Raw genomic sequence first — 25,886 nt, forward strand, 5'->3', positions numbered from 1 at the left:
ACCACACCACCATTATCATGTCTTAAAAGATACCAATAATTCACTGGTATTAATCGCCATGTTCAAATTTCTGTTTTAATGATCATAAACATAACTACCATTTTAAATACTGTTTTTCAAAGAACCTAGGAAGTGTCATCTGGATGTCAATAAACTTTTTGAACTTCCATTTCAAGGAACTGAAAGGCATGATTCTAGCCAAAGAATAGAGTGACCCAGTGAGGGATGGAGGGAGGGGTGGGTGCAGCTGGGGTGGGGAGTGGGGAGACAGAAAGCGTACCAGTGGAAAAAATACAGAATTCTAGTTTTCTCAATATCTAGTCAAATCCTCCATGTATCGAGAGCTCTACAAGATGATCCCTAAGTAAATGAATCCCAGAAAATCCAAACCAAAGACAGACAAAAAAAAAATCAACCCAAAACTTCATGTCCTGAAATGTATTCTCTTATCCACTCCATTACCAAAGAAACTAGCATTGCTGACAGGACAATGGTCTTTCAGGGGAAAGCCCAAAAGTAGGCCATTTCCCACTCTCGGCTTTTTGGGCAATGATTTGTTTTTCAATCCAAACAGCCAGTCCCTTGAACTAATTTGTATTTTATCCTACACAACTGTAAATAAAATGACTGAAAAAGACTGTGAGAGGATGGAAGTACACTGTTAAAAAGTGCAAAAAAAAAAAAAGTGGCTTAAATTTGCAGTCCTTATAAACGTGGTCATTAACACAAATTTAGACTTAAAGCCACGTTGTCCCACAGGCTTCTCAAACTAGCGAAGAATAAATTTGAAGAATGCTCTGTAAATCTCCCCTACAGCTTTTAATGGAACAGCCTGCTATCATCTACAGCAGGCTGACTTCTCTTACATTTAATTTATTTCATTCCTTCTACAAACAATGTGGTCAACTTGTCTTTACTCAGCAGTATTCTACCCGAGTACAGCCAAAAAATTAGGGCAAACTTCCAAAAAATTGTGGCTCCCTGGTTTTTAGTCTTGATTATTTATCCCTGGAAAAGGAAGAAAAACATAAAAATATGAAAAGTCACCCCCAGTTACTCTTATGCCTTATCTTTGTGTTCTAAAAACATGGAGAGAGGCAACAGTTCTAGAGGTATTTGGTTAACATGCTTCCGTTATATTATCTGGGAATATAATCTGAGCAGTAGCCATCCACAAAGACTAGCACAGAGTTAACGTAAAACAAACACAGCATAAAGCATCAGGCTTACTCAACTTTGTTAAATTCGTAATCAGACACCTACTAAGTTAGTACTCAATCACTGGATGCTCAAGGACCTCTCTCAATCTCTCCCCTTCCCGGACCCACACTGTTTTTCCGTGCGTCTTTTCTTCCAATCCCTTATTTAACAATGTCCCCACGATTCCTTCATTTGGCACCAGTTCCTAGAACGTCCTAAAAAAATATTACGAAAGGGACACCCCTATCCAAAAAAGTTCAGCCACACTCACCATCTTCAGCCTCTCCGAGGAACATTCCACCTCCAGCTTGGCGCTCAGGCCAAAATTCATATGGAAAATGCCTGCCTCACTGACCTTTCGGGCACAGCTAAAGACACTGAACAATAATGAACACCATTCCTGTGCTTTAAAAAGTGCGCGGTCGCCATGACAACCCCTTCCACTCTCGGGCTAATTAGTGTGGTGTGGCCGTAGGATTTCATACAGCCCAGGGAGGGAGGCAGGGAGGCAGGGGGCCACCAGGAGCGGCCGCTCTTTCCAGGCTCGCGGTGCAATTGTGTAGTAATTTAACCAGGAAGGGGGATCTCTAGGCGGATTGTTGCCATGGGCAACCCACACAGCAATCAGGAGATTGGGGGGGCGGGCACGGTAAGCCTGTATTTCCATCCGTGCTTCTCTTTGTAGTTTCAACTTCCTTCTCTGGCGAATTTAATGTTCAACGATGACCCAGCTGGGGGCGGGACACGTCACAACTTAGAGGCATTTTCCTTCCCAAACTTCACCAGCGCACACTGGTCTTCACTGGGAACTAGTTTTCCAGAGCTGGAGTTTGCTCTGACAGAGACCGCCTAACGTTTTGATGGCAACAAATAACATGGACTTTGGAAGTAATGGCTATAAACCAGGGCTTTAAACACCTACTATATGCAAGGGTTCATGGTTCATGCTCAAGGAAGACTAAAAAAAAAAAAAGTGGGGCTAGATTTTTTTTTTCTTCCTTTAATCAACAACCCCCACCAGGGCGCTGCATTTGTTACAACTCATGAATCATCACAGCCTAGAGTCCATAGTTTACAGGGCTCCGAGGTCTTGCGCATTCGAAGGGTTTTGATGGATAATGACATACATCGACCATTAGAGGATCAGAGAGAGTAGTTTCGCTGCCCTAAAATTCCTCTGGGCTCCGCCTACTCATTTCTACCTCCCCCAACCCCTGGCAAGCACTAATCTTTTCATGGTTTCCTTGTTTTTTTAACATTTAATTTTTTATTTATTTTTTTAAAGACTTTTTAATTTATTTATTTGAGAGAGCGAGCGAGCATGAGCAGGGGGAAGGGTAGAGAGAGAAGCAGACTCCCCACTGAGACATTTAATTTTTTGAAAAGCAGTTTAAGGTTCACAGCAACACTAAGAGGAAGGTCCAGACATTTCCCTTAGGCCCTTGCTGCCCCCATGCGTAGGCTCACAGGGGCTGCATTCCGTCTCCCAGGACCCTTCAACTTAGAAGGGTGCCAGGTATACCAACCAATCCTCATTCCTTACGTAGCAGAAAGCCGAATATAAAACCATATCAAACATTAAAATTAAGCTCCTTAGGAATGCGGAAGAAAGCAAAGTATGAGGAGGTACGGGGGACACATAATTTGAACCCAGGTCTGACCCAGAGTCTGGGCTCTAACAACTTCTATTCATTGCTGCAGGGGAAGGGGCGAATCACAGAGAATGCAGCACAAACAATAGCGAAGAGGCAGAACAAGAACCTGGGTGTCCAGCTGTTAGTCTGGGGCAGAAAGTGGGGTGCAGTGGACCTGGGCGGCTGTGCTTCCCGCATCGCAACTTTGATGGCAATTGTCTTCAAGATAAGGACCAACGGAGGCTTAGAGTAAGAGATGAATGCGGTCAGACCTGAAGTGTACAAGGATCCCTTTTTCGGCAGCGTTAAAACTGGAAACAAGGCCAGAAGAACGGCCAGGGATAGTTTGATATCAGGCACATCACGAAATATTAGGCAGCCATGAAAAACGAGACCAAGTGAAAGATGTACCAGTAGACTCTCAGGCCTTTGGCAAGCTGAGAAAAGATGCAGGAAAGTATGTAAAACAATCTCATTTTTGTAAAACAATGACCTCACCAAAAAACCCCAAAGGAACAAAAATACCCCCCGAAAGAACAACAACAAAAAATCGACCCTGCCCTATTTACTGTATGTGCATGAATATGCAGGCACACCTCGTCTTATCACGCTTCCAAGATGCTGTGTTTTTCACAAATTGAAGGTCTGTGGCAAAGCTGTGTCTAGTCTGTTGGCACCATTTTCCCAACAGCATTTGCTCCCTTTTGTCTCTGTGTCACGTTTTGGTAATTCTTGCAAAACTTCAAACTTTTTCATTGTCATCAGTGATTATGACCTGCTGTAAGCTCAGATGGTGCCGAGCATCTTTAAATTAAGAAATGCACACCTTTTTTAAGACATAATGCTACTGCACACTTAATAGACTCCAGAATAATATAATGTTATATGCGCTGGGAAACCAAAACATTCATCTGGCTTGCTTTTTGTGATACTCACTTTATTGCAGTGGTCTGCAAACAAACCCACAGTATCTCTGAGGTATTTCTGTCTAAATCTAGGTACGTATGTGCAGAAAAGCACAGGAAGACTCAGGTTTAGTCCTTATTGGGATTGGAGGCGCTGTTATGGACGCTGGGAAGAAAAGTTGCTGGGAAAAAAGGGAATGAAAAAATTAGGCTGCACTGAACGAAGGAGATAATCACGTATATACAATATGACTATTTTTCTACATGGCTATATGTCTTTGAAGATGTTTAATAAATAACATTTTTTTACAAGGTAAAAAAACCCAGATATCGAGTGGATTCTAGAGGTCCTGCATGGAATAGAGTGAAAAAGGGAAAGAGAAGCAAGGAGACCAAGTGTGAAGCTACTGGAAGAATACTTTAAAGTAGAAACAACCTAAATGTCCACCAACAGATGAATGCATGGGGGTGCCCGGATGGCTCAGTTGGTAGAGCATGTGACTCTTGATCTCGGGGTCATGAATTTGAGCCCCACATTGGGTGCAGACTGCTTTAAAAAAAATGAAAACAAAACAAAAACCCCAAATGAATGTATAAACAAAATATAGTTTATCTATTCACACAATGGAGTATTATTTGGTCCTAAAAAGGAATGAAGCACTAATACACACTATATGAACCCTTAGAACATTTTACTAAGTGAAAGAAGCCCGTCACAAAAAATCACGTGCATATTATAGGATTCCATCCATATGAAATGTCCAGAAAGGGAACTCTGCAGACACAGAGTCGTGGCCGCCTAGGGTTGATGGAAGCAGTGGGGGTAGGTATGTGTGTGTGGGGGGGGGGCAGGAGGGGGCAGGCCAACGGTAGGGGGTTTCTTGGTGAGCTGATGAAAAAGTTCTAAAACTGACAGGGGTGATGGGTGCACTTTATCTGTGAACATACAAAAACCCGCCAAATTGTACAGTTCAAATGGGTCAATTGTATGGTATGTGAATTCTATCTAAATAAAGCCAGTTTTTTAAAGTATTTTAAATGCCACACAAGACATGGAGGCATTTAAAATGGACAAGCAGTGGGGCTCCTGGTTGGCGCAGTCAGTTAAGCGTCCCACTCTTGGTTTCGGGTCAGGTCTGATCTCAGGGTCGTGGGATCCAGACCTGGGTCAGGCTCCGCACTCAGTGCCGCGTCTGCTTGAGATTCTCTCTCCCTCTTGCCCCTCCTGCACGTGCTCGCTCTAAAATAAATATGTACATCTTAAAAAATAAATAAAAAATTAAAAAATAAAATGGACAAGCAGCAATGGATGTGAGGGAAAGTCTTCATCCTGGAGACAGGATTGAATGTATTTGTTTCAGGTAATTCAATTCTAAAATAATAATAATAATAATAATAATAATAATGAGGAAAGGGGGCGCCTGGGTGGCTCAGTTGGTTAAGCGACTGCCTTCGGCTCAGGTCATGATCCTGGAGTCCCGGGATCGAGTCCCGCATCGGGCTCCCTGCTCGGTGAGGAGCCTGCTTCTCCCTCTAACCCTCCCCCCTCTCATGTGCTCTCTCTATCTCATTCTCTCTCTCAAATAAATAAATAAAATCTTTAAAAAAAAAAAAAATAATAATGAGGAAAACTATTTTCCCCCACCATCTTAAAAAGATTTCGGAATGCCTAGACAAAACAGATGACTGAGAACATACTAAGACCTCCCCCCAAAATCCAGTTACGAGCAAGCCCTACCTTCTGCAGTTTCAAATCTAAATAAAGGGCAAGAGAGGTGCTGATAAACAGGGACCCAGGACAGGGGAGACGCTTCACAATCAGAGACAGAAATAAATGCATTTATGTATTAATGAATCTGATTACCCCGAACATTACCTAGCCTTTCATAATTTCATAAATATTGCATAAAGAAAGTAAGAAGGGTGTCAGCGAATTTGGAAATAGCCACCTGTCTACAGTACGAGGACATTCAGTCTGTGCTTACTTAAGAAAACAGAGCGAGTTCATTATCGATGGACCCTCAAAGTTCTCGTGCTTCTCAGCATTTGAGAGAGATTTCAGAAACGAGGCCAGGAGGCCTGGGAACTCAGGAAGAGTGGGAATCTGGCTTGCCACGCAGAGGTCCACGGGGTTTGGTGCGGGGCTAGCCACGACTTCAGGGAGAAGGTACTTCTCTACTCTGACTGGGTGGGTGAGAAGGGCAGATGATTCCATCTTGTAGAAGAGGAAACTGGAAGTTCCTTGCATAGACTGAGAGCAACCTTCCAGGTTACAGCATGAAATGCCCGTTTCTGTTTGGACCCAACAAACAACTGGGTCCAAATTGGAGATTGGCTCCAATCTGCTTAGAATGCAACATGGCAGCAAGCCGTAGGCCTGACAATCCAGGTCCTCGGAGCACCGAAAAACCAAACATGAGATCTGAATATTTTACCGACAAGTGCCTTCCTTACTGCCCTTAGTAGCTTAACAGAAAAAAATTTTTAGGGCGCCTGTGTGGCTCAGTCATTGAGCGTCTGCCTTCGGCTCAGGTCATGATCCCAGAGTCCTGGGATCGAGCCCCACATCTGGCTCCTTGCTCCACGGGAAGCCTGCTTCTCCCTCTGCCACTCCCCCTGCTTGTGTTCCCTCTCTCGCTGTGTCTCTCTCTGTCAAATAAATAAATAAAATCTTAAAAAAAAAAAAAATTTTTTTTTAACTTTCTATCTCACAAGACTTAATCTCCCACCTCTTTGGTAGACTGTTTCTCAAAGTGAGTAGTATAACATTCTAAAATTAAAGGGTCCTATTTCTTCCTATTTTTAAATGGATCCTGACCTACTTTTCCATGTGAAGTACATTCACCTTTATTTACATACATATTAGGTCTGCAACTGAGGGACTTATTTCATAGTCCATATTATGTTGGATTAGTCCCTGGCATCCTAAGAAATATAAAACAAGCTAATTATTTAATAAAAAGAACCCTTACATGATTCTTTATTTTGGTAAGCAAATATTCCGGAGTCGGGGAGAAGCACTGCAACTAACCTTACAGAGAGGATTGAATATCTTAGGTGTATTTGTATTTGCATTACCATTACCGGATATACCTTTACTCTATTCACCTTTAAACATAAACCTCACCTCTGATAACCCTTCTTCAACTGCAGAAAATCAAAGATTCCAGAAAGGCTTATCCAAAGTCAATTATGTTACACTAATAAACCATCATTCCCAGCCCTGTAATGACTGAGAAAGTCTTTCAATGGGATGCCTATCCTCACCTTACTAATTAACCAAAAAAATTAATTAAAAAAAAAAAGATGCAAGGCCTCTCAATCTTTATTTGCTGTGTTTGCTACATCAAACTCTCAAAAGCAGTTAATAAATATTGAACAGAGGTTTATCGCGCTTTGAAGAGTTTTCAAAAGCATGGTTGCCAAAGCGGCAATATAATTTTCCTGACCTTGAACAGGCACTAAACAAAAGCCCATTAAACTAGTGACAGAAGTTCTTTGTACTTACATCAGTCATTTCACTCCCGGGTTGTTAAACACTTTACACAGTTGTTGCTGCTTGCTCACTTTGCATCTTGAGCAAAGAGGCAGAAACTCATTTCCCCTAGAAAAGAGGCCACCCCCTGCCCCCTCCCAGGTGAGGAACGGGAAGCAACATGGTGACAGTGACTGGCAAAAGCTGTCATCAGTCCTGGAGGTCAGATTACAGAGCTGGAAATTTCTCCCTCACCAGGCACAGCCTTCACATGACCCCCCTCCCGGCCAAGGGCGGCCACCAACCCTGAGGAGAAAACGCTCAACTATTACAGCTGGAACTGCTGTGTTCACCTCAGAGCCACGCAAACCCCAGCCACCCGACAGGAAAGGAGACGTTGGAACAGATCACACACACACACGCACATGCAGAATCCTTCTGAGGCGCCACTTCAGCCATGCTGGGCCCCTGCCCACCAACTCCCAGCACACACCAAGCCAAGACAAAGGCTTCAATCTCACATTCCAGGCCCCACACTATGGCTCCAGCCAGCCTTCCCGTCAACACACAGCTAGGCAAACCCTACACTGTATTCAAGTTCTAGAGAACCCTAGCTGTTTCTGGACTAAAGCCGTCACTTCCTGCCTTCCTCAGCTGGGGCTAGCCTCACCACCCGTTCCGCCCGTTGTCTCTAACTGGTGAGTTTCATGGACCTTTTAGGGGTCTCTCAAACATCCCCTCCTCAATACATAAACCTGTTCCTGAGGCATCTGACCGGCGCCGTCTGTCACCTCCCCTTCCCTTGGCAGCACATGTGTACTTGCCTTAGGATGTGACCTTGACCATGCGTTTTCTCCTGGCACGTATATTTGCATGTCCATTAGACATATTCATGTGAAGTCCCCAGTAGATGATACATTCTCTCAGGGGAGGGTCTAAATTTTATGAATTTGTCACTAAATTGCCTACCATTGGTCCCAACACACCATATACACACACTCTTATACTACGGTGTTACATAAAAAAAAACTGTGGTTCTGTTTACAGCCTTTTCCAGAGTACTTATTTGGCAAGGACTTAGAAACGATATCAAAAGACAGTTCATCAAAGGAAAAATTGATCAACTTCTCTGTGTAAGATACTGTTAAGACAATGAAAAGACAAGCAATACACTGGGAAAAGATTTTAAAAAATATTTATCTGAAAAAATACTGTATCCAACATACAGAAGAACACTTTCTACTCAGCAATATGAAAACCACCACCCAACGTAAAAAGTAGGGAAAAGATCTGGACACATCATCAAAGAAGATTTAGGGATGGCTACTAAGCATATGGAAAGATACTCAACAGCAGTTGTTTTAGGAAATTGCTAATTAAAACAATGATACCTCCACACCCCTGTTAGAATGATTAAATCCAGAAAAAACTAAAAATACCCAATGATGGCGAAGATGTGGGGCAACAGGAATGCTAACTCACAGGTGGCTGGATGCAAAACGATACAGCCAATTTGGAAGACAGTTTCTCATAAAGCTAAACACAGTTTTATATGATCCAGCAAGCATGCTCCTAAGGATTTAGCCAACTGAACTGAACACACAAAAACCTGCAGGTGAATGTTCATAACAGCTTTAGTCAGAACTGTCAAAATCTAGAAGCAATCAAGATGTCGTCCAATAGGTGAATGGCCGAAGAAACTGTGGTATATCCATATAATGCAGTATTAGTCAGAGATTTTTAAAAAACAGATATCAAGCTCCCCAAAACAGGGAGGGACCTTAAATCATAGCGCTACAGGAAAACAGCCTGAAATGAGCATACGTGTCTACTACTTGGTTCCAATTATATGGCATTTGAACAAGGCAAAGCCATAGAGAGAGTATAAACGGCAGTGGTCCCCAGGGACTCAGCGGGGAAGGATGAATAGGTAAAGCACAGGGACATTTTAGGTTGGTGGGGCTATTCTGTATGATACTGTAATGGTGGATATACCACATGATACGCTTGCCCAGATCCGGAGAATTTTAAAGCACAAGAGTGAACCCTGGAGGATCCCAGGAAGTAATGTATATTGTCACAAAAGAATCTCAATGTATTACAAAGGCCTGAAAACCACCTCACTGAAGGACTGGGGGCGGGGCCGTCTTAAGTACCTTTGGAAATGGGGTCTGTATGCAAGACTAAGGGCAAAGGGAGCTGCATAGACACACTGTACCGTAGCTGATAGAGCTCTCCCCTGGGAATGACAGGTTCACAATTCCGCTACTACTGTGCAATTAAATAGGCGGATGGCGGTTGGTGGGAGCCTGGTTTCTCACTGTTGGAGGGCGAATTTTGCAAGAAAACCTTAAAACAAATTCTATCCAACTAGATTTGATTTACTTTTACGAAACAGGAGCAGAAAAACTCTGTTCTGGAGTTGGCGTAACTGGAACTCTTAAGGATGCCAGCCACGAGGTCCAAGCGGTCCTCAAAATGTGTTTCTAGAGAACATGCTCAATATCCCATTCTTTTTCTTAACTACTTATAGGACATAACCAGAATGTGTTTCTATAGGAAACAGTTCAGCTGCAAAACACAATGAAGTAACTTCTCAGTATGGAGTTCAGGGACGAATGTAAAAGAAATTGGGAAATAAAAGTAGTCTCATTTCTCCGTTAAGTTATGGTTAAATGACTGCATCCAAAGTTGTTTTTTTTTTAAATCAGAAACACACAGAATGTGTACAGTGAAAATCCCACAGCTCTCCTGGAGAAAACCACTCTGGCCAGCTTCCGGCGACTCCGTCTGGACATACTCAATGCACGTACGAACACACGACCGTGTGTGCATTCTACACACACCTAACAAGCACATACAGGTACACACACACACACAAGCTTTGTTAAAGAAAAAAAAAAGGCAAATGAAAGCATGCCCTACATTTCGTTCTCACCTAAAGACATCGCTGTTGGGACACACAGGTGCCCCATGTTCTTTCCACCAGCCGCACAGCAACCTCACTACCAGGACGTACTTCATCAGCTAGTCCCTAGGGAGGACGTCTCGGTGGTTTCTACTCTTGGCTGCATTCTATTCAGATTTTACTGAATGGAAGGAAATTAAAAGAGTGGAACGGCGGAGTCCCCACACCAGAGCGCTTCCTGTCCACACCCCTATCCTGGCTCTCAAGAGTCCCTTTGTTTCGTGGCAAATGCAGTCCTGTACTTTCAATGGCCCGTGGTTAGGAGCACGGAGAACTGGAAGGCGACTGCTCCCACGTGAAGCTTTATAAGCTCCACATCTCTGCCCAGCCTCGACCTCTAAGGCAACAGGATTAGAGATGCCTCCTGTCAGAGAGGCTTTGTTCTAGGACAAGATCACCCTGCGGGAGACTCCCTCAGCTCCCACTTTACACGGTGTCCTTGTTAGTTTGACATTTTAATCAACCAGAAAGTAATTACTGATAACACTCTAGTGGCTTAATTCTGTCAGTCTTCTATGCGGAGTGTCATAATGTTATGTGTGCCACCATCTTGTAGTGTGTCAGACCATGGAAATGTGGGAGTTTGTCACGCTATATAACAAGGTCATTTAATGTATTTCTAGTCCAAAGGACGCACAGAAATCTACAGGGATGGATTATGATAAAAGGCTGTGTCTTAGGGGCGCCTGGGTGGCTCAGTTGGTTAAGCGACTGCCTTCGGCTCAGGTCATGATCCTGGAGTCACAGGATCGAGTCCCGCATCGGGCTCCCTGCTCGGCGGGGGGTCTGCTTCATCCTCTCACCCTATCCCCTCTCATGTGTTCTCTCTCTCTCAATAAATAAAATCTTTAAAAAAAAAAAAAGGCTGTGTCTTAAACTAATTTAATAAAAATAGCAGCTACTACTCACTGAACAGGAGCTATGTTTCCACCGACGAATGAAGCATTCTACCGGCATCTCAATCCTTCCAACTGCTCTATGAATTACGTCAGCCTACGATGATCAAATTAAATGTGTAACAGAAGGCAAAGAGAGCCAACTCCTCAGGAAATGCTCCTAGCTAACAACATCTGCATAGCACTTTGCAGCTTCCAGACTACATACATACAGGGGAGCACGCACTCAGCTCTACCACCCGGGAAGGCAGGAAGGGCAGCTGCGGTGTTTTCACGCAACAGGTCCAAAGACTGAGTGACGGAAGTCACACCACACGGCAGTTACCGGGACAGGCATCACTGCTTCTAATACCGGAATCCCTGCAGATTCTGCCCGAGCGTCCCCAGAGCGCAGGAGCTCCTCTCCTTGTCCACAAGTCCGAGCCCAAAGTGACCCCATGCAAGCAGCTGCTACGACCACCCGCGGGTGCCTGGTCCCGTGGAAGCGCTTCTGTTCTGGAGCACGGACTGCTCTGCGTTCGTGAGTCCCTGCTGTGGTGGTGGTGAACGGTAGCACTAAGAGCATCTGAAGCAGTGGTACTAGTAATAACAGTACTAGTAATGAAAGAGGAGCAGCAACGAGGAAGGCTAACACTCCAGGAACTCACCGTGTGCCAGACATTACACCAACTTTATAATGCTAGCTCTTACTGAACTTTTTAAGATTCTATTCCGAAGTAATCTCTACACCCAACGTGGGACTCGAACTTACAACCCCGAGATCAAGAGCTGCATGCTCGGCGCGCCTGGGTGGCTCAGTGGTTAAAGCGTCTGCCTTCGGCTCGGGTCATGATCCCAGGGTCCTGGGATCGAGGCCCCGCCCCCCCTCCGCCCCCACTGCCCCTGCTTGTGCGCTCTCTCTGACAAATAAATAAATAAAATTTAAAAGAAAAAAAAAAAAGGGTTGCATGCTCTTATCGACAGAGCCAGCCAGGTGCCGCTTTCATTTTAGCAACTCTGTAAGGTAGGGATTCTGATCGCCCCCCATGTTCAAGATGCGTAACCTGAGGCACAGAGAGGGTAACTTACAAGCCTCGCAAAGTTGCTCCAAGACGGAGCCGGGCTCAGTGCGGGCCGGGCCAGCACCACGAACCCCTACCTTGCACTGTCTGCCCCACAAGGTCCAGGTTCAGAAGGGGGATGGGGAGTTCCTGTGGTTCCAAAGTTTTCATTCTTTAACCATGGACTTTGTTTCCTGGTATGTTTTTCCTGAATATTCTTTTTTTTTTTTTTTTAAAGATTTTTATTTATTTATTTGAGACAGAGAGAATGAGAGACAGAGAGCATGAGTAGGAGGAAGGTCAGAGGGAGAAGCACACTCCCTGCCGAGCAGGGAGCCCGATGCGGGACTCGATCCCGGGACTCCAGGATCATGACCTGAGCCGAAGGCAGTCGCTTAACCAACTGAGCCACCCAGGCGCCCTTCTTTTCACTTTTAAGGTTTCTTCCATTTAACTGTTAACACATTTAGCAGGTTGGATTTTTTTTTTAATTTTTTATTGTTATGTTAATCCCCATACATTACATCATTATTTTTATTTTTATTTATATTTATTTATTTATTTTTTAAAGATTTTTATTTATTTATTTGAGACACAGAGAATGAGAGACAGAGAGCATGAGAGGGGGGAGGGTCAGAGGGAGAAGCAGACCCCCTGTTGAGCAGGGAGCCCGATGTGGGACTCGATCCCGGGACTCCAGGATCATGACCCGAGCCGAAGGCAGTCGCTCAACCGACTGAGCCACCCAGGCGCCCCTGAATATTCTTGAACGAAAGTCATCACAATAGCTATGTTGGTAGCTTTACACCAAAACAGTAGTCAACTTCTGAGGATTAAAACTCTAAGGAGACAGCACACTTTGTCAGGGCAGGGGCTGGCCGCCTGCAGCCTGGGAGCCACATCCGGCTTGCCTCCTGGTTTTGTGAACACAGTTTTCCTGGAACACAGCCACGCATTGTCCGTGAATTCTTTCACACGACAACGGCAAAGCCTGAAATATTTACTATTTTGCCAGCTGCAGAAAAAGTATGCCAACCGACCCGGGAGAGAACGAAAGCCAGGTAAACAGTGCAACCAAAGAGTGCAAACGAAATTGCAGTCTGCAGCGAATTATGTATCGGATTAAAAAAAAAAAAAATCAATAGAAGAAGAAATGTAGAATATCTCATTAATGATTTTGAAATTTAGTACATGTTGAAATAACATTTCGGCTATATTGGGCTAACGTATATTATTAAAACTGACTTCACAAAAACTGATTTCTTTTTGCACTTGAATGTGGCAATTGGAAAAATCTTAAATGGCATATAGGACTCACACCTTATTTCCACTGGACAGTGCTGCTCTAACAAATTAGGCTGAGCCCTGACTCTAGGAGGACGAGGAGAAAAAGAGCAAGGCTTAACATTATAATTCTATTTGCCTTTGATACTTGGAGCATATTTTTATATAAAATGAACTGTCAGACTCTTTCAATACAAGGCTTATATAGAGACCAAACCAAAATATATTACTTTTCAACAAAAATATGATCCATTTTTCAAAGATGAAAAACACCCCAGGCAGTTTCCATGAGGCTAATGATTCTAAGGAAATTAGACATGAAGAATTTCCATGAACTTCAAATAAAGTGCTAAATAACAACACAGTTCTCAAGTAAAACATACGGATTTCATTTTTCCTAATAAATTTATACAAAGTTTCTAATGTCACTCCAGAAGGTTCCTAGGACATTCAGTTGGCTTTACTTTTAACAGGCTACTGAACCCAGCGTCTTTAGCATCTATAATAACAATAAAAAAAAAGCGCACCACTGCGGGGGGGTCTGTAATAAAGCTAGACTGAAGAGGCCAAAAAGGGGGCACCCCGATCAATCTGTTCCCCAAACCTGGCAAGTAAACGCCTGGAAAGGCTACAGCTAAGGGCCAGCTCCCGGGTGTTCAGAACAAGCACTTTGTCTTTAATTGTGTCCAGGGGACATTTACCCATTTGAGTCTCAGCGACCATTGTGCTCGCGTCACATGCTTGTTTCCAAACCCCACAAATGGCCCGAAAGCCACATGTATTTAACGTTCGGTCGAATGCTTCCTTGCGTTACAAGAATGCAAGCCTGCCCTCCTCCACAGTGTCTTTCTTCCATTCTTATTCCTTTCCGGTTTCCTGCTTTTAACAACAGCCTCTGCACCTGCTGCTCTAACTTGAGTTCCTCTCCACGGCCATGCATGCAGAATACTGCACACGGCTGGGCTTCCTTCCCGCCTTTCCTGCACATACCGGACACAGATGCCCCCAAGCCTGCCTCCCTCTGGGCCATGAATTCCCAGGAAACCCCGCAGGAAGTTCCCAGCCTTCAGGCCTGCACGCCAGACCACTCTTGGGGGACGAGGTACCGGGGGGGGGTTTCCTGTGGACGCCCTCTGCCCCTCACTTGGGGAAGACCAAAAGTAGCATGTTCCTGCAAAACGGAACCCCTGGGCTGTTTAAATAGAGTTGCTATTTAAACTGATAAGAAATTCTCACTACCGGGGAAAAAAGCTTTGGTTTTCTCCTTGATTTTAAAAGCCAAACAGCAAATAACAGTGTCGAATATTTAAATATGGGCTACTCTGCACAAAAGATTTTCTCTACCTCAATCAAATCTCCCAGTACCCTGTAAATAAAGACAAGTGGGTAAGCCAGGAACAGGATTTCCTTATAGACATGGAAGAAGCGAATCGGTGTAACTAGAGTGACTCGCCCAAGGTGACGTGCTGCTAAGCACTAGGTCCTAAGCACTAGCACCCGTGAGTAGACTCTGCGCTCTTCTTCCTTGCGGAAGAACCAGAAGGGCAACCCTCCAGGTGTGGCTGGTGACGGGTGCCGGTCCATGATGAGACAGACACCAGAAGTGGGAGCAAAGCGCTCAGGATCTTTAACAGCAAGTCGACACGGACGCACCATCGAACTTCCCACTCCACGACAAATTGGCAATAAAAAAGAACCACTCTCTTGCCACACGCACAGTGTGAGAAGTGCGGTTCTACAAGATACCAATGTCAAAGTTGGGCAACGCTTATAAGAAATTCCTTGATAGGGCGCCTGGGTGGCTCAGTCATTAAGCGTCTGCCTTCGGCTCAGGTCGTGATCCCAGGGTCCTGGGATCGAGTCCCACATCGGGCTCCCTGCTCGGCGGGAAGCCTGCTTCTCCCTCTCCCACTCCCCCTGCTTGTGTTCCTGCTCTCGCTATCTCTCTGTCAAATAAATAAATAAAATCTTTAAAAAAAAAAAAAAGAAAGAAAGAAATTCCTTGATAATCATGTGTACGCAAATCTGTTATTACAATTTTAATTTTGCATGAAGTACGGGAATTATTTCCCTTTCTATTGTTTAACGTCAAATCAGGCTCAACAAATAAGGGGCGCCTGGGTGGTTCAGTCTGTTAAGCGTCTGCCTTGGGCTCAGGTCATGATCCCAGGGTCCTGGGATCTAGCCCTTCCCCCTCCTTAGGCTCCGGGCTCAGCAGGGAGTCTGCTTCTCCCTCTGCCCCTTCCCCTGCTCACACACTCTCTCTCTCTCAAAAAAAATCTTTAAAAAATATAAGTTACGTAAATTTATCTAACTTCTTCCTCAAAACTGTTATATGTTAAATGTTTATTCAGAAAATCTGATATCACATCCCAAAAAGTTCTCTGAGCTGTACACAAGTTACAAATATTTTTGTATTTCCATCTTTCCATCTTCATCCGCTCTACTCCTCATGTAAAATGTTATTTGCTGGTGGGGCCCATCAATCCTCCCTTGCTAATGGAACTCCCACTGTACTCAGGACAACTGTCCTGGGAATGAGATCATTCCAAGCCAACCAGGCAAACCCACCTACCTCTGCCAGACACTCACTCTCCCAAGCTTCCTGTGGACTGGGGCAAACCTACTGAGGGAGGATTTTTCCTTCTGAATAAAAGGAGAGCTGCTCTTTTGGCCCTACCCTGATTCCTTTCATGGGTTAATACTCTAAGAGGACCAAATCTTTGTTGGCTTGATTCAGAGATGCATCCCAAAGGGACAAAGAGACACTTAAAAACTAGCTGTTAACTGAATGAAGATATTCTGTGAAGATGTGATGGTTGCCCCTACGGCAGCCATTTTGCAACCTTGAGGAAGGACCAAGAGAACTGCAGACACATTGATGTGAAGCCCCAATACTGTGAAGCCTCTAAACAAATGCTGATTAAATGTGATACTTCTACGTATAAATCGTGTAGGTCACTGTCGGCTGAGATATTCTGTGTCCTGTCACTTAAGAGTCATTTTTCTAAAGGGAGACTGAGGGGAAGCAAGTGTGTGTGACCCACCTATACGACTTGCAGTTAGATGGAAGAGGTCCTGTGGAGGAAGGTAAGGATTACCCCTGGGAAGAAAGCGGCCCCCGTGGGGAATGGGCTTAGGCTCCAGAAACATCCAGATCCCTGGTGGAAACACAAGGTTGCTGTACAGCTGAAAATGCTATTGTGGTTAATACAGTAAACTTCACAAATATCCAGAAGACATAGTAGAGCAGACGTCATCACTGACAACATGAGCTGGTATGTGATGCCAAAGCCAGATGGACATCCCAGGGCTGTAGTCAAGTTCAAATCTAGGTCAGAGAAGTCAGAATCAAAGACAGAAGGCATGGACTGAGCGCCCTGTGGTCACAAGGAGAACCACGAGTTGGTGGCCTCATGTGAAGCAGCCACATAGCCAAGAGGCTTGGACAGCGTAGTTCTTGGGAACACTGTACTCAACGCGTCTTTGAGAACCTGACGAAGGGAGGGGACACTGTGGAGGAGGGCAGGCGAGTTCGCTAGTGACAGATGTTCTCAGTCCTCTGCCGGATTATAAGGTGAGGTCATGCGCCAGAGTTGGAAGGCTCACATCAGGTTCGGGAGTGTGGGAAGTCTTTGAGGGTAGGGAGGTCTCCTCCTCCAGGGCTGACGCAGACATGTCCTAGAACCAATCACAGCACATTTCTCTATATCCTCTAGTGACATGGTGGGATCAGAGAGGACAATGTGGGCATCATTTAAGACAAGGCTGGCAATCTGGACAAAGGTCAGTGAGCCCAGAGTCTTTACCGAAGCCCCAAATTCATAACTAAACTGCTCTCCTCCCTGCCGTGGGCCACTGTTCTTGTGTCTGGGCTCACACAGAGATCTTTCAAAGCACGTTACTTATGATCTGAGCACTTTTAAAAATACGTAGGCTGTGTTCCAATAAAAAAAAAAAAAAAATTAAGGCCCACCAATGAATCCAACTGGGGCATAAAATGAAATTACAGAGTGAGTCCACGGGGAGATTAAGAGAAACTAGGGGGGTCACCTGGGTGGTTCAGTCGTTAAGCGTCTGCCTTTGGCTCAGGTCATGGTCCCAGGGTCCTGGGATCGAGCCCCGCATCGGGTTCCCTGCTCGGCGGGAAGCCTGCTTCTCCCTCTCCCACTCCCCCTGCTTGTGTTCCCTCTCTCGCTGTGTCTGTCAAATAAATAAAATCTTAAAAAAAAAAAAAAAAAGAGAGAGAGAGAGAGAAACTAGGGGACTGAGGTCTAGGCAAGAAAAAGAAACAAGTCCCATCAAACAGAGTAATAACAGTGGAAGGACAAGAGGGTGGGCTGATAGGGCACATTTAAATTCCGAAGAGGTCATATAAATTTAAAATCAGAGGTTGGGAGTTCGAGATATATCTGTATCTATAAATCAATCTTGAGAGTCAATTAATGTGTGTTGAAAGAGACTCAGAAAAACACAGAGAAATGTGGGGGGCGGACAGGAGGGAGACCACAGGTTTGCTCTAAATTGTCCACAGACCCCGGTAAAGATGACAGAAGGTCTGATCCTTAGCATAAATCCCATCTGGAAATCCTCTTAAAGCAGCCGCCCTCTTGGGTATAAACTGTTGCCATTTTATCTAGTGAATATAATTAAACCCTTTATCTTGCTAAACTAAACCTCAATCTCACTGCCCATCACTGTTCTATTTCAATTGCTCCATCCACCATACTGAATAGGTCAGAGGCCCTTTTATTCACACTGGCTCTGAAAAGTCATGCTGAGAAATACGCATTAGGAGGGCGGCTGTGTCTCCTCACAGACGCTGGCGAGGAGGTGCCAGCCAGCCATGAAACCACTAACGTAGCCGTGGACCGGACCGACTCACTCACACCATCACCAAGGTTATGCCAATGCTAGAAGGATGCTGAGCCCGAAGACAAAAAGCAGGGGATGAGGTGCAAGACAGGAGGGACATGTGCCCAGTGGCCCTCCATGCTTCCATGTCCACAGCCTGGAAAATCTGTCAGACGCACATCTGTAACGCTTGGCCAGAGTTATTATTTATATAGTGCAATGCTGCTCAGCTGGCACTAAGACCACCGTGGGAGCAGAAATTAGTCTACAGATAATAATCAGGAGAAGGGAGAATAGACCGGTGGTCTCTTGCTTTCAGGTGTTGAATTTCAGAGACAAAAAACTTCTGAGCCACTGAGAGATGAAGATCAGAGATGAAGATCATCATTCTTAAGTTTAAGCTAGGATACGGAGGAAAAGGAGTTCCCAGAGACAATTGCTACAAAGGCAAATAAGGACTGAGGAGTCTGGATGGTTACAAAAAGTATGAAAATAAAAATGGCAACTGGGAAAAATCTGAGCCCCCAAATGAGAGACGTCAATTATTAGGAAGAGTAGGATTTCATCAGATGCCTGTTAGCTGAGGGCTGGAAGGGGCATGAGAATCACCCCATCCTATCGCCTCATTTACGCAGGAAGGAACAGAAAGTGGTCGCTCCATTCGCTGACAAGAATACAGCTAAGGAAGGAGTTGCTGCTCTGATAATGGATGTAGCAGACTTATCAGTAGTCATGAATATGGGCTGGGATATCAGAAAAAAGTGTCAAAGAAAAGAATTTTACTTGAAAACTCTTCAGTGCAGCCTGTCTCTGTGGGGACATGGCCACGTGTTCGCAAGTCCTTGGTAAATTCTACTTTCTAGAAGGAAAATGAAGTCCTGGTGAGAAGGGGGTGCCGGTGAGCACAGCCTCCCAGGAGTCCTTTCTCTTGCTTATTCATGTATAAAAGTGGTTGTCTGCAAGTCATAATGGGAAATTAGCCAGCCTTAAACACAGCCAGTATCTGTTAAGTATAAATTAGGAACAGCACAAAATATTCCACTGAGCACTTGGGAGTTGCTAGGAAACGGGAGGTCAGGCAATGCTCAAAGGCCAGGTTCTTCCCATCCCTGGGGCCTCGACAGGACTCCGCAGCCAGAGTGAGGGGCCAGGCTTCGGAGCTGTTCTACTCAAGATGCTTAAATCGGATGCCCTCCCCCACCCCGTTGTCCCCCCCACGGTTAAAGAGCCCAATGCGGGATGTGCCACACCGGCTCATCTGCAGTCTGGCACATTTCTTCATGACCCTGGTGTCTGAGAATCAGTACAAAAGAGTTTTAAGTTCAAGACCCTTCCACTACCCAAGCAAAATGGTAAAAAAAAAAAAAAAAAAAGGGGGATACGTATACAGAACACATTCCGAAACCTGAGAAAGACACACCAAACAGAAAACACGTATGACAATAAAACGTTCTTTTCTCTTCACCTGTCCTCAGAATAACCTATCTATCCACTTCCTTTAGGGATCCAATTGACCATAACCGCTTTCCCCATTCTTGGATTTCAAGAATGGTCTTCAGGGTTCTAATAATACTTTTCCCACAAATGGGCCTTTTTCTACATTTACCTCAAAATGAATATAGGTCCTTAATAAATTCTATCTGAGGGCGCAGTGTCAACTTCAGTGAGTGGTGAATCAATACAAATGATAGGTCGGAGAGGAAACGAACACCCCGATTTGCTGGGACTACACACAATTGCCATCGGTGGCCTCCTCCAAGACATACACATTGCCTCTTGCCGTAAGGACCAGCAGGATAATTATCATCGGTGGCCACCGTGTGCCAGGCTGAGCTGGGGGTTCTATAGACATGATCACAGTCAATCCTTGTAACCACCCTAAAAAAGGGTGACTGCTGGGACGCCTGGGTGGCTCAGTCGGTTAAGTGTCTGCCTTCGGCTTAGATCATGAACCCCAGGGTCCTGGGATCGAGTCCCGCATTGGGCTCCTTGCTTTAGTGGGGAGAAGCTGCCCCTCCCTCTGCCCACCGCTCCCCTGCTTGTGCATGCTCTCTCTGGCAAATAAATAAATAAAATCTTAAAAAAAGGGATGACTTCTGTCCTTACTCCATCAACGAGAACACTGCGGACTCAAAGACCAGTGACACGTGCCTGGGGACGGTGAGTACAGCATTTTCTGTAAAACCTCGCTCAGTCCACCGTGATACATGGCCTCCTGATACATCTTCATTAATTACTGTAATCCAAAAATGTTTAAGGAGTCACCCATTTATTGTCTAAAGGACAGACTGCCTTATTCTCTAGCAAGCAGCAAAAAAATCAACTTGTTCTCTGAGAATTATGATAGCCTTGCAGCGTTAGCCCCAGAATATGTAGAAAAACAGGCCCAGGTTGGCTCACTGTCACTAGGCTGGGAAGGATAAGTGTTGAGACAGAGTTCAAGTTCTGTGATTCAGGCAAGAAAACCGTGGGACTACAACCACTACGATGATATATGCTGGGGAACACTCCGCAAATGCTCCTGGTCCGACTCCCCGTGCCCCCCCATCAGTGTTTTGGCATTTGAGGCTGGTCAGGGATCATGAACAGAGACAGAAAGGATTCAGACATAATCTGTTCACGTCTTCGCTGCTTCCTAGCTTTTAGCACCCAATCCTCAATAGACTTAATATGCAACGAAAGGGTGTCTACCCCTTTATGCCCCCACAGCACCCAGCAGAGGGCAATCTGTGCGTGAGGCTGGTTGCCAAAATGACCAGAACAGAGAACAAAAAAGCCTGTGCATCCAGGCCAGTGGCTAAAGGCTCTTCCATTAGTTCCAAACCACCTTCGCAATCATGTAACTACGTCAACATGTTGTAACAAGGAGCGTGGATGTGCTGGGAGCAGGCAAGGTGAGTCATGGAGAACAACTGATGATTGTATTGTAGCTCATTTTTTTCTAATCGAGCATGAGAAGGGAAAGGCTTTCACTCTGCGAACCCTGGCAGAGCCCCAAGTATGTGTAAACCGGGAAGTGCTTCCAGCTCAGCTCTAGACAGCAGGCGCTCCCAAGTAGAAGTGGCCCATCTGCTGATGCCACCAGGCTACAGACAATGACTGCTTTAAGAGATGGTCAGGTGCATCGAGTTTTACAGTTTTTTGTACCTTTTTGCACCTTTGCTACCGGGCTCGGAGGACTGACAGGTGTGTTAGAATCCTGGCAATCCAAACCAAATGATGTCATAACGAGGTCCAAACTGCCCCTCCACCTCCACGGAGGACCTCAGTTTACATGGCACCTGGGACTAAAAGGCCCTAGGAGCTGCAAGTGGGGTCCGATATAAATTCAGTAGTCCAAGCTTTATTGGAATTGACGTAACGATGTCCATGAATCAAATACACAAGCCAATGTTTCAGAGTTAATACAAAAACAAATGAACCCCGAAAAAGAGAGAGAGAAGTAAATGAAAAGAAGCCAGGCTAATTTTCTTTCTGCAATTTCTCAAGCCACAATGAACATACTAACAATGCTTTACTTTCGGCCCTCACAATCTTGTGGGACGTATTTGACTCCCCCAAATTGGTTTCAGTCCTCTACTTATGTATTGTAATAGCCTTAATTAAGCTGTCCCAGTGGAAACAGTATTAAGGTATACTAAAAAGATTTCATATCCAAAAATCCTTGTCCTTTAAACCCTTTCGGGCTCAAAAGCAGAAGTCTGTTATCAACTTGAGTACGCATATTCAAACTTTGTTTTCTTGTGTATCTAAAGAGACTTTTTAAAAAGCTTAACAGTTTCTAAAACATTTGTGTGGTAGTGAACTTTTCATTATAAACGTGGAGGGGGTTGAGATGGGGATGCTGCAATATTTTTAACAGGGACACTTGTCTTGCATTTCATAAAGGCAAACTTGGAGTGTAACACAGTATAATTCCAAAGCGAAACAGTATTCCCTTTTAAGTGAAACAGTGACAAATGAAGCATCTGGCACACTTTAATGAGCTGTTTTATCCTTTCAGAGTGGCTGAAACTAGGCCACCCATTCATCTGAGAAAGTGGGTAGTAGCACAGAACAATTACGTAATCCTGCAAGACACACTGATATTAAGGGCACCCCATCCCCCCCTTTAAAATTTTCTAATATTACTTACTAGGAAACAATACATGTTAACAAGGGACTCGGAATATCTGGAAAAATGTTAAACAATACACCATTTTCTCTTTTCACCCTATATTCAATAGTAAAACTCAAGGTTCAAAGCCCGAACAATTGGTATAATAAAAATGAAATTGGGGGCGCCTGGGTGGCTCAGTCGTTAAGTGACTGCCTTTGGCTTAGGTCATGATCCCAGGGTCCTGGGATAGAGCCCCACATTGGGCTCCCTGCTCAGCAGGAAGCCCGCTTCTCCCTCTCCCACTCCCCCTGCTTATGTTCCCTCTCTCGCTGTGTCTCTGTCAAATAAATAAATAAAATCTTTTTTTGGGTGCCTGGGTGGCTCAGTTGGTTAAGCAACTGCCTTCGGCTCAGGTCATGATCCTGGAGTCCGGGGATCGAGTCCCGCATCGGGCTCCCTGCTCAGCAGGGAGTCTGCCTCTCCCTCTGACCCTCCCCCTCTCATGCTTTATCTCATTCTCTCTCTCTCAAATAAATAAATAAAAATCTTAAAAAAAAAAAAAAGTCTTATTTGAAAAAAAAAACTTAAAAAAAAAATGAAATTGTACATAGATGCCATTTTTACTGAGAGCAAAGGGAAAATAGGATAAAAATGAAGAAATAATCAGCACTGATACCATAACCCACTGGTTGCCAAGCAGGGCAACTTTGCTTCCTGGGGGAGGTTTGGAAATGTCTGGAGGCCCGTGGGGGCTGTTACTGGCATCGAGTGGGGAGAAGGCAGGGGAGCTGTTACAGGTCCTACTACACCACACAGAACGGGGCCCCACAGCAAAGGATCGGCCCGTCCAAAATGCCAATGGCACCAACGTTGCAATATTCTGCTATAACCCAAAAAATAAGAAAAACCCGATAAACAATGAGGCGGAAGGTAAAGAATGTGAAATTATGAACACATTCCAATTTGAAATGTGATGCAGGGGATGCAGACCAGCACAGAACTAGAAACTTCAGAAACCCAGAAAAAAAAAAAAGTGGGTTACAAAATTAGCCAAGGAGGCCAAAGCTTAGAGGAGGATTTGGGGCTGGGAAAAATACAGTGCAGAGGTACTCACCTTGCTGAGAGCCGGAGGGGAGAAGTGAGCAGCATTTCTGCAGGAACGGGCAGGGGAGGAGGAGGGCAGAACCTGAGGCTGGGCCTACAACTCGGGAACCAGTCAAGAGAAAGGGGGAGGGCAGGAGGCCTAGTCAGACAGGTGCCAGGAAGGCGGGGTGGCTGGCTAGGTCACAGGCCTCTCTTTGGAAATACCTAGCAGTGAAGAGACTGCTCAGGGGAGCATTCCCTCCCTATTCCCTCCCGTCTCCCCTCCCTTTTACGAATATATTTTTATTTTTTTAAGATTTTATTTATTTATTTGACAGAGAGAGATACAGAGAGAGAAGGAACACAAGCAGGGGGAGTGGGAGAGGGAGAAGCAGGCTTCCCGTTGAGCAGGGAGCCTGATGCGGGGCTCGATCCCAGGACCCTGGGATCATGACCTGAGCTGAAGGCAGACGCTTAACGACTGAGCCACCCAGGCGCCCCTGTATATATTTCTATATTAAACATTAGAATATTTACATATATTTAATACAAAGAGAGTGTGAGCGAGGAGATGGAATCTGGAGAGAAGGAACTTTTGACAGCACGAGGGAGAAAAACAGATGGCTTACAGTCCCAGGAGAGGCAAGAAAACATTCAATCAAGATGACAGGAGGAGACTGTTCTTCAGAAAAGCTGCCACAATTTAAACTCCCCGCGTACATTAATGGGAGTTTCCTCCACGACTGCCCTGGGAGCGTTATTAAAAAGCAACACAAAACCAAGAAACTCGTTCAGTCTTCACACAGGCAAAATTGTCTATTTTAAAGTTTTATTTCTTTGATTATACTACCGAAGTTGTCAGGTTATTTCCCATTTGTGTATCACCTCTCGCAAATTTCTCATTCATGTGTTTTACTCATTTTTCTACCAACACATTTGTTATTTTCTTCCTGATTTCTAAGGGCTACTTTTTAGGGCTATAAATCCACTGTTATACACGTTGCAAAATAGTCTTCCTGTTCGCTGTTGGCCCTAATGAACATGTGGCCGTGTGGATGTATACATCTGAGTCATAGCAATGCGCATGCTGTGATTTAGCAAATAAACTGATGATTTACCTTTAACAAACAATCTTGAATGTGAACAGGTAATAATACACATGAATAATACAGAAGCATTGTTTACAACAAGAAAAGGAAATAGTGCAATAATAGAGTCTATTTGAAAGTATAGTCACTGACAGAATTCTGTAGTCGTGAAAAAAAAAGCACAGGAATGTTTTAAGATACAGTTTGCTAATATAGTTATAAAATTAAGAGCAGCCTCTAAATAAAATGTAAAGAATTTAAATTAAATTTATATTCTGCATATTTTCCGATTATTTTATAATCAGTAAGTACTGCCTTTATATAGAGGAGGGCTGGAGGCAAAACCCAGTTACTAACTGTGGTGGTGTTCTTATTATTGTTAATCTATGTTGTAGCGTTTCTGTGTATCAAGGAAAGAGCCAGCCTGAGGCAGGAATAGGGGGGACACCCCAGGGTCAAGGGTCAACAAAGCAAAATGCTGAGGAGACTAGGAGGTGCAGTGGGCCTCTTCCAAGGCTGTGAGGAGACCCAGGGAGGCTTAGTCTCTGAGCCCAAGTACCACGCCGCAATGCACCCCCCACCTCTACCCTCTGGGCTGGGCTCCAACCTGGGCCCTTTGCTCCATAGTCATCAAGGGGGGGAGGCGCCACCGCTTTGGGAACTGGCTCTCTGTAAAGTTGCTGGGTGGGCAGTGGTGGGTCTTTAGAACAAAGTCACTCACAGAAATCACACATTAAAGGGGCTGCCTGTGAAAATGCCAATGCTTTAAGTTAGCAACCAAAAAAAAAAAAATCACCCCACAGTTTGCATCAAATAGACGGAAGGCCCGAGACTTGGATTGGCTCAAATGTTGGAGAGGGGCTGCTATGCTGATTGGTCGCCATTTCCAGAAGAACAGCCAAAGTTGAAACGCACGGCTGGAGGGCTCAGGTGAGGAGGCCCTGACTATCTGTCACGGTGGGCACAGGGGAAAATGTTTACCCCATCCTGGCAGCTTGGCACCTCCCAGGTAGGAGGCACCTCCCAGGGAGGAAGCCAGCAGGGCAGACTGGGCGGGTCTCTGTAATCACAGTCTTCCCGAAAAGTATCCTTTAACACGGGAGGGAGTGTTTCCTGTCACTCAAGCCAGCCTGCAAAGCAATGGGATTCTGACCCCGGGGGAGCTACATATTGAAATGTGGGTACGGAAACTCAGTCTGTGAGAGGCAGAAACTTTCCCATTAGTGACTAACACTCCACCTCTCTCTCAGGGTAGTAATTAATTTTATGTCAGATTAATGACTGGTAAGATTGTTAAGCCTGATGGTAAAGCCTTCTAACACATTGGGTTTTCACCCGGCACTGGAAATTTATTTCCGTG

At 44.8% G+C, this 25,886-nt stretch overlaps 1 protein-coding gene across 1 annotated transcript in view; it reads right to left on the reverse strand.

Annotated features, from left to right (window-relative positions):
• Window positions 1-25,886, reverse strand: part of MYO10 (myosin X) — a 212,680-nt gene that overhangs the window by 39,802 nt on the left and 146,992 nt on the right. The gene's annotated exons all lie outside the window — the stretch shown is intronic.

Source organism: Mirounga leonina, unplaced genomic scaffold (genome assembly GCF_011800145.1).
Source record: "Mirounga leonina isolate KUSES-001 unplaced genomic scaffold, KU_Mleo_1.0 Mir_95, whole genome shotgun sequence".
Classification (NCBI taxonomy): Eukaryota; Metazoa; Chordata; class Mammalia; order Carnivora; family Phocidae; genus Mirounga; species Mirounga leonina.